This window comes from Oncorhynchus clarkii, chromosome 11 (assembly GCF_045791955.1).
Source record: "Oncorhynchus clarkii lewisi isolate Uvic-CL-2024 chromosome 11, UVic_Ocla_1.0, whole genome shotgun sequence".
Taxonomy (NCBI): domain Eukaryota; kingdom Metazoa; phylum Chordata; class Actinopteri; order Salmoniformes; family Salmonidae; genus Oncorhynchus; species Oncorhynchus clarkii.
Genome location: NC_092157.1, coordinates 3,071,958 through 3,078,177, shown reverse-complemented (window position 1 = coordinate 3,078,177; position 6,220 = coordinate 3,071,958). Strand labels below are relative to the sequence as shown.

The following is a 6,220-nucleotide window of genomic DNA, read 5'->3' as shown; positions in this document are numbered from 1 at the left end:
AGAGCCAGGGTTAATATAGCACCGCTTCAGAGAGCCAGGGTTAATATAGCACCGCTTCAGAGAGCCAGGGTTAATATAGCACCGCTTCAGAGAGCCAGGGTTAATATAGCACCGCTTCAGAGAGCCAGGGTTAATATAGCACCGCTTCAGAGAGCCAGGGTTAATATAGCACCGCTTCAGAGAGCCAGGGTTAATATAGCACCGCTTCAGAGAGCCAGGGTTAATATAGCACCGCTTCAGAGAGCCAGGGTTAATATAGCACCGCTTCAGAGAGCCAGGGTTAATATAGCACCGCTTCAGAGAGCCAGGGTTAATATAGCACCGCTTCAGAGAGCCAGGGTGCCCAGAGACTTTTCTTCTTCACCTTCTGGCAGCAGTTCTGTTGTGATGAGGTAATTTGGCGCCCACTCCAAACAGTGATTCCTTGGTAGTGTACACTAATGTAAATGCCCTTAACCCCAGTCCCAGGCTTGGGCTACATGCCTTCCCTCCATCTCTCCCTGGTTCTTGGCTTGGGGAGAATGGGACCCACCTTGAGTTCTTGGGGCCTCTAATTCGAAACACAAGTTCTGTGGGCAGGATGAGGTCGGTTCAAATGAAAACATTGCTTTAAGTTTCACTGCCAGTTGTATTAGGATAGGGTACATCTGTATTACAATCAGTCGGGTCTGGATTCAATCATGGACTCTCATCAACCATATCCAAGCTGAACGTACTTTAACACATTCAGCCAGTTATTTATTCATTCATTCATTCATTCAGCCAATCATTCATTCATCCAGTCATTCATCCATCCAGCCAGTCATTCATTCATCCAGTCATTCATTCATCCATCCATCCAGTCATTCATCCAGCCAGTCATTCATTCATCCAGTCATTCATTCATCCATCCATCCAGTCATTCATCCAGCCAGTCATTCATTAATCCAGTCATCCAGCCAGTCAGTCATCCAGTCATTCATCCAGCCAGTCATTCATCCAGCCAGTCAGTCATCTCATTACTCTGCTGTTTTCTGTGTAAGGTCTCTTACAGGGCTTGTTTCAGACTTCCTCTCCTTAGCAGGCCCTGTGGGGTCAGAGGTAGGGTTGTGTAGTATCCAGAGTTTCATGCCTTCATACTGTTCCTGTACCTGTACCATACCAGAGTATATGATATTACTGGCAGTGAACACAAGGGGTGCTATTTCTTTTCAAATGTATTTTTTTAAATAACTTGTGCACAAAACAAATGTAAGCAGCAGGGATCTAGTTACAGGAGAGGTTAGATTGTCTCTGCTGTAACCAAGAAGCTTGGTCTTGCTAGCTAGCCAAGCCAAACCGTAGCTAGCTAGCCAAACCGTAGCTAGCTAGCCAAACCGTAGCTAGCTAGCCAAACCGTAGCTAGCCAAACCAAACCGTAGCTAGCTAGCCAAACCGTAGCTAGCTAACCAAACCGTAGCTAGCTAGCCAAACCGTAGCTAGCTAACCAAACCGTAGCTAGCTAGCCAAACCAAACCGTAGCTAGCCATACCAAACCGTAGCTAGCTAGCCAAACCGTAGCTAGCTAGCCAAACCGTAGCTAGCTAGCCAAACCGTAGCTAGCTAGCCAAACCGTAGCTAGCCAAACCAAACCGTAGCTAGCTAGCCAAACCAAACCGTAGCTAGCCATACCAAACCGTAGCTAGCTAGCCAAACCGTAGCTAGCTAGCCAAACCGTAGCTAGCTAGAGCCCTGAGATGGAAATAATATGTGTAGCACCGAGCTTTAGTTCACCCCAAACCCCCCCAAAATTATGAAAATGGCGTTATTTCAAAGTACCCCGGTATACAGTAGGCTTTTTATGGTTTACTGGCCATGCCTAGTCAGGTGGCTTTGAAGCATCTCTCTCCTCCAACAGCCAGAGGTTAGAAGTTAGCCCTGGTCTCTGTCTGGTTAGCCCTGGTCTCTGTCTGGTTAGCCCTGGTCTCTGTCTGGTTAGCCCTGGTTTAAGCTTGGGTGCTATCCAGATGTTCATGTCGTCATACAATCCTTTTCTCATGCTGAGATTTCCAGTATTACTGGCTTAATACACGAGGTGGCAGAAAGCCCATTGGGTTTCTATTTCTAGAATGCTAACACAATGAGCACAATTAACAGCAGACAGCTCTGACTGATGTGTAGCTACTTTTCTCTGGTACTTTTCTCGGTGTAGCCGGCCTGCTTTTCTCGGTGTAGCCGGCCTGCTTTTCTCGGTGTAGCCGGCCTGCTTTTCTCGGTGTAGCCGGCCTGCTTTTCTCGGTGTAGCCGGCCTGCTTTTCTCGGTGTAGCCGGCCTGCTTTTCTCGGAGTAGCCGGCCTGCTTTTCTCGGTGTAGCCGGCCTGCTTTTCTCGGTGTAGCCGGCCTGCTTTTCTCGGTGTAGCCGGCCTGCTTTTCTCGGTGTAGCCGGCCTGCTTTTCTCGGTGTAGCCGGCCTGCTTTTCTCGGTGTAGCCGGCCTGCTTTTCTCGGTGTAGCCGGCCTGCTTTTCTCGGTGTAGCCGGCCTGCTTTTCTCGGAGTAGCCGGCCTGCTTTTCTCGGAGTAGCCGGCCTGCTTTTCTCGGAGTAGCCGGCCTGCTTTTCTCGGAGTAGCCGGCCTGCTTTTCTCTGGTAAAAGGCAAGATGAACTTAAGCAAAACATTAGGACATGTAGTTCGCTACATTCTGTCTATGATAAACATTAGAAATGATGGCCGTGCGTCATTGTTGCAAACAACACCTTGCTTTTTCACTGAGCGCATTTTACTTGAGTAGTTAATTAAGAGACAAACAGTGTTGCACTTCTGTCATCTGATGAAATGAAGCTATTTCCTGCCGAATGTGTCGCACTAATGTATTTTCTGTAAAGGAAAATTGTAATTGCTTTCTCCTGTTGTACTATTCACAACAAACACAGTGACAGGCTCAACTGTTCTGGGGAACTACTCTGATATCCCCTCCTGATGTGGGTCTGAACTCTGATATCCCCCTCCTGATGTGGGCCTGAACTCTGATATCCCCCTCCTGATGTGGGCCTGAACTCTGATATCCCCCTTCTGATGTGGGCCTGAACTCTGATAGCCCCCCCCCCCCCCCCTGATGTGGGCCTGAACTCTGAGCTCCGTGCCACACGCTACATGTTACTTGAATAGAGATCATATCATGCAGGAGATGTTTAACCGCCTCCACCGCAGCCGGCGTCCTCTCCACTCTTCTGTTGTAGGAAGCAGCCAGGCAGCCGTCCCTTTTGAGGCTTCTTATCGACATCAGTTTTTACCTCTTGTGTTCGTGCGCTATCTCTCTCTTGCTCTCGTTCCCTTTCTCCCTCTCTCTCCCAATCTACTTACCCTCTCTCTTACAATCTCCCCCGTCCCTGTCCCCTCCCCCGTCCCTGTCCCCTCCCCCGTCCCTGTCCCCTCCCCCTTCCCCTTGCCCCCCCTTCCCCCCCCCCCCTCCCCTGTCCCCCCGCCCCCCCCTCCCCATCCCTGTCCCCCCCTCCCCATCCCTGTCCCCCCGTCCCTCCCCATCCCTGTCCCCTCCCCCGTCCCTGTCCCCTCCCCCTTCCCCTGTCCCCCCCATCCCTGTCCCCCCGCCCCCCCCCTCCCCCCTCCCTGTCCCCCCGTCCCCCCCTCCCATCCCTGTCCCCCCGTCCCCCCATCCCTGTCCCCACGTCCCCCCCCTCCCCATCCCTGTCCCCCCGTCCCCCCCCTCCCCGGTCCCTGTGTCTGTTGAATGCAAAGTTTCGATATGAGGCTTTTTAAAAAAAATGTAATGTAATAAAATGTTCAGACAGTATTAAATCGCTGGTGTTGTCCTGCTTTCCCCCCTGTTCATATTTAGGCAGGGGGGGGGGGTAATATGGAAATGCTCAAAATATGAATAGTTTGTTGTTCTGTGTACCGTGCTTAAGGCAATGGTTCCACGTGATCTCATGTGCACCTTGGAATGGATATAGATTCTGCCAATTAGTTTGCTCAATGAAATGTAATTTAGAATAGAACTGGCAAATGAGAAATTGTGCAGGAGTCTTTTTTTTTTCTTCTCCGTGTTGAGATAACCAGATTTATTTTACGTGAAGCCAAGGAAAAATGCAAAGCGGCGCTGCTAGATGGGTGCATACTTTCTCAAATCAGTAATTCTAACGTCTTTTTAGCTAGTCTGGTGGAATGAGGGTTGAGGAGGAGAGAAGTGCTGCAGGGTGACTGTCTCAGCTTGGCTCCTTTACGTAGCATTACAGGAAAGTCATGTGGACTGGACCTGCTGCAGACAGAGAGGTGTGGCGTCCTGTGTGTCTGCTCTCTTCGCTGCTCTCAGTCCCGTGTCACTTCCTGTCTCTTGCCATGTCGACGAGCGCCGTACGGAGGTCATCGACACGCATTAATCACACTAGCTGCTAGCTCCTCTCCTGCTTGTTAGCTGTTCCCTCTCAAGTTAGCAGCGGCCCTAATAGCCATGTCTTAATGAGCTCTAATTGAGAATGGGCAATTTTCATGGTCAAAGCCATTGTGAATTTAACAAAGCCACTTCATCAGTCTTCTAGTATTGCTATTGAACAGATCGGGAGCTACTGCTCTGCTGCCTCATGTCTCTATCAGCGACCCAGATCAGGAGCTACTGCTCTGCTGCCTCGTGTCTCTATCAGCGACCCAGATCAGGAGCTACTGCTCTGCTGCCTCGTGTCTCTATCAGCGACCCAGATCAGGAGCTACTGCTCTGCTGCCTCGTGTCTCTATCAGCGACCCAGATCAGGAGCTACTGCTCTGCTGCCTCGTGTCTCTATCAGCGACCCAGATCAGGAGCTACTGCTCTGCTGCCTCGTGTCTCTATCAGCGACCCAGCTTGACGGGCTGACGGTCTGTGCAGAGACTTTGTTAGGGGGCTTGTAATGTGAGGTTATTGCTATGTCAAGCCTGGGCTTCTCTCTCCCTTTCTGGTGTTTAGTGCTTATCAAGCCGCCTGGCTTTTAATCTCTGACTCCCTACAAGAACATGGCTAACAGCTCCCCAGGTGATCCTCCCCAGGTGAACCTGGCTAACGGCTCCCCGGGTGCCGTTAGCCAGGAGCCGTTAGCCTCCCCGGGCTAACGGCTCCCCGGGTGAACCTGGCTAACGGCTCCCCGGGTGAACCTGGCTAACGGCTCCCCGGGTGAACCTGGCTAACTGCTCCCCGGGTGAACCTGGCTAACGGCTCCCCGGGTGAACCTGGCTAACGGCTCCACGGGTGAACCTGGCTAACGGCTCCCCGGGTGAACTTCCCCGGGTGAACCTGGCTAACGGCTCCCCCGGGCGAACCTTACAGATACATCAACATTACCCCCTCAGGACCAAACCATCTGTTTCTTTCAGTCTCTCCCTGTCTGGTTATCTCTCTCACTCTCTCTAGGTCTCTGTTCTGCTGTTACTGTAGTGACACCAGGCTCTTTTATACCGTCTACTTCAAAGCTAGATTAAAACCATCCAGGGCAACTCTGCAGATCAAAGGTTAAACTCCTAAGGTTATCTTCTGTGATGCACAGAGGGTGCTGTTCCATTTGAAAGGGAGAACCAATATATTTGCTTGTGCTAGTGATTAGCCCACGGAGGAGGGGCTTGGTGTGAGGGGGAGGGGCTTGGTGTGAGGGGGAGGGGCTCTGCGTGGGGGGGAGGGGCTCGGCGTGAGGGGCTCGGTGTGAGTGGTGGGGGGAGGGGCTCGGTGTGAGTGGTGGGGGGAGGGGCTCGGTGTGAGTGGCGAGGGGAGGGGCTCGGTGTGAGTGGGGAGGGGCTCGGTGTGAGTGGTGGGGGGAGGGGCTCGGTGTGAGTGGTGAGGGGAGGGGCTCGGTGTGAGTGGCGAGGGGAGGGGCTCGGTGTGAGTGGCGAGGGGAGGGGCTCGGTGTGAGTGGCGGGGGGAGGGGTGTGTATAAATCAGAAGGTGGACTCAGACGGAGATGAGACCAAATAGACGAGAGAGAGAAAGTGGACATAAACGCTCAGAAAAACAAACAAAAAACTAAACTTGATTCTTGCCATGCAGGCATTTGGAATGTTTTGCTTAAGTATACATTTTGAATTAATCCAAATAATTTGATATATCGCCCAGCCCATGTGGGACATCGCCTCAGCGTTCCAACATTTAAAATAATGTATTATTGGAGGTTGTGGGCTATCTCGTTTCTGTATAGAAGGAGAGGGGCTGTGGGCCATCTCGTTTCTGTATAGAAGGAGAGGGGCTGTGGGCCATCTCGTTTCTGTATAGAAGGAGAGGGGCTGTGGG

General features: G+C 51.7%; 1 protein-coding gene across 1 annotated transcript in view; it reads left to right on the top strand.

Annotated features, from left to right (window-relative positions):
• Positions 1–6,220, top strand: part of LOC139420125 (divergent protein kinase domain 2A-like) — a 76,967-nt gene that overhangs the window by 7,879 nt on the left and 62,868 nt on the right. The gene's annotated exons all lie outside the window — the stretch shown is intronic.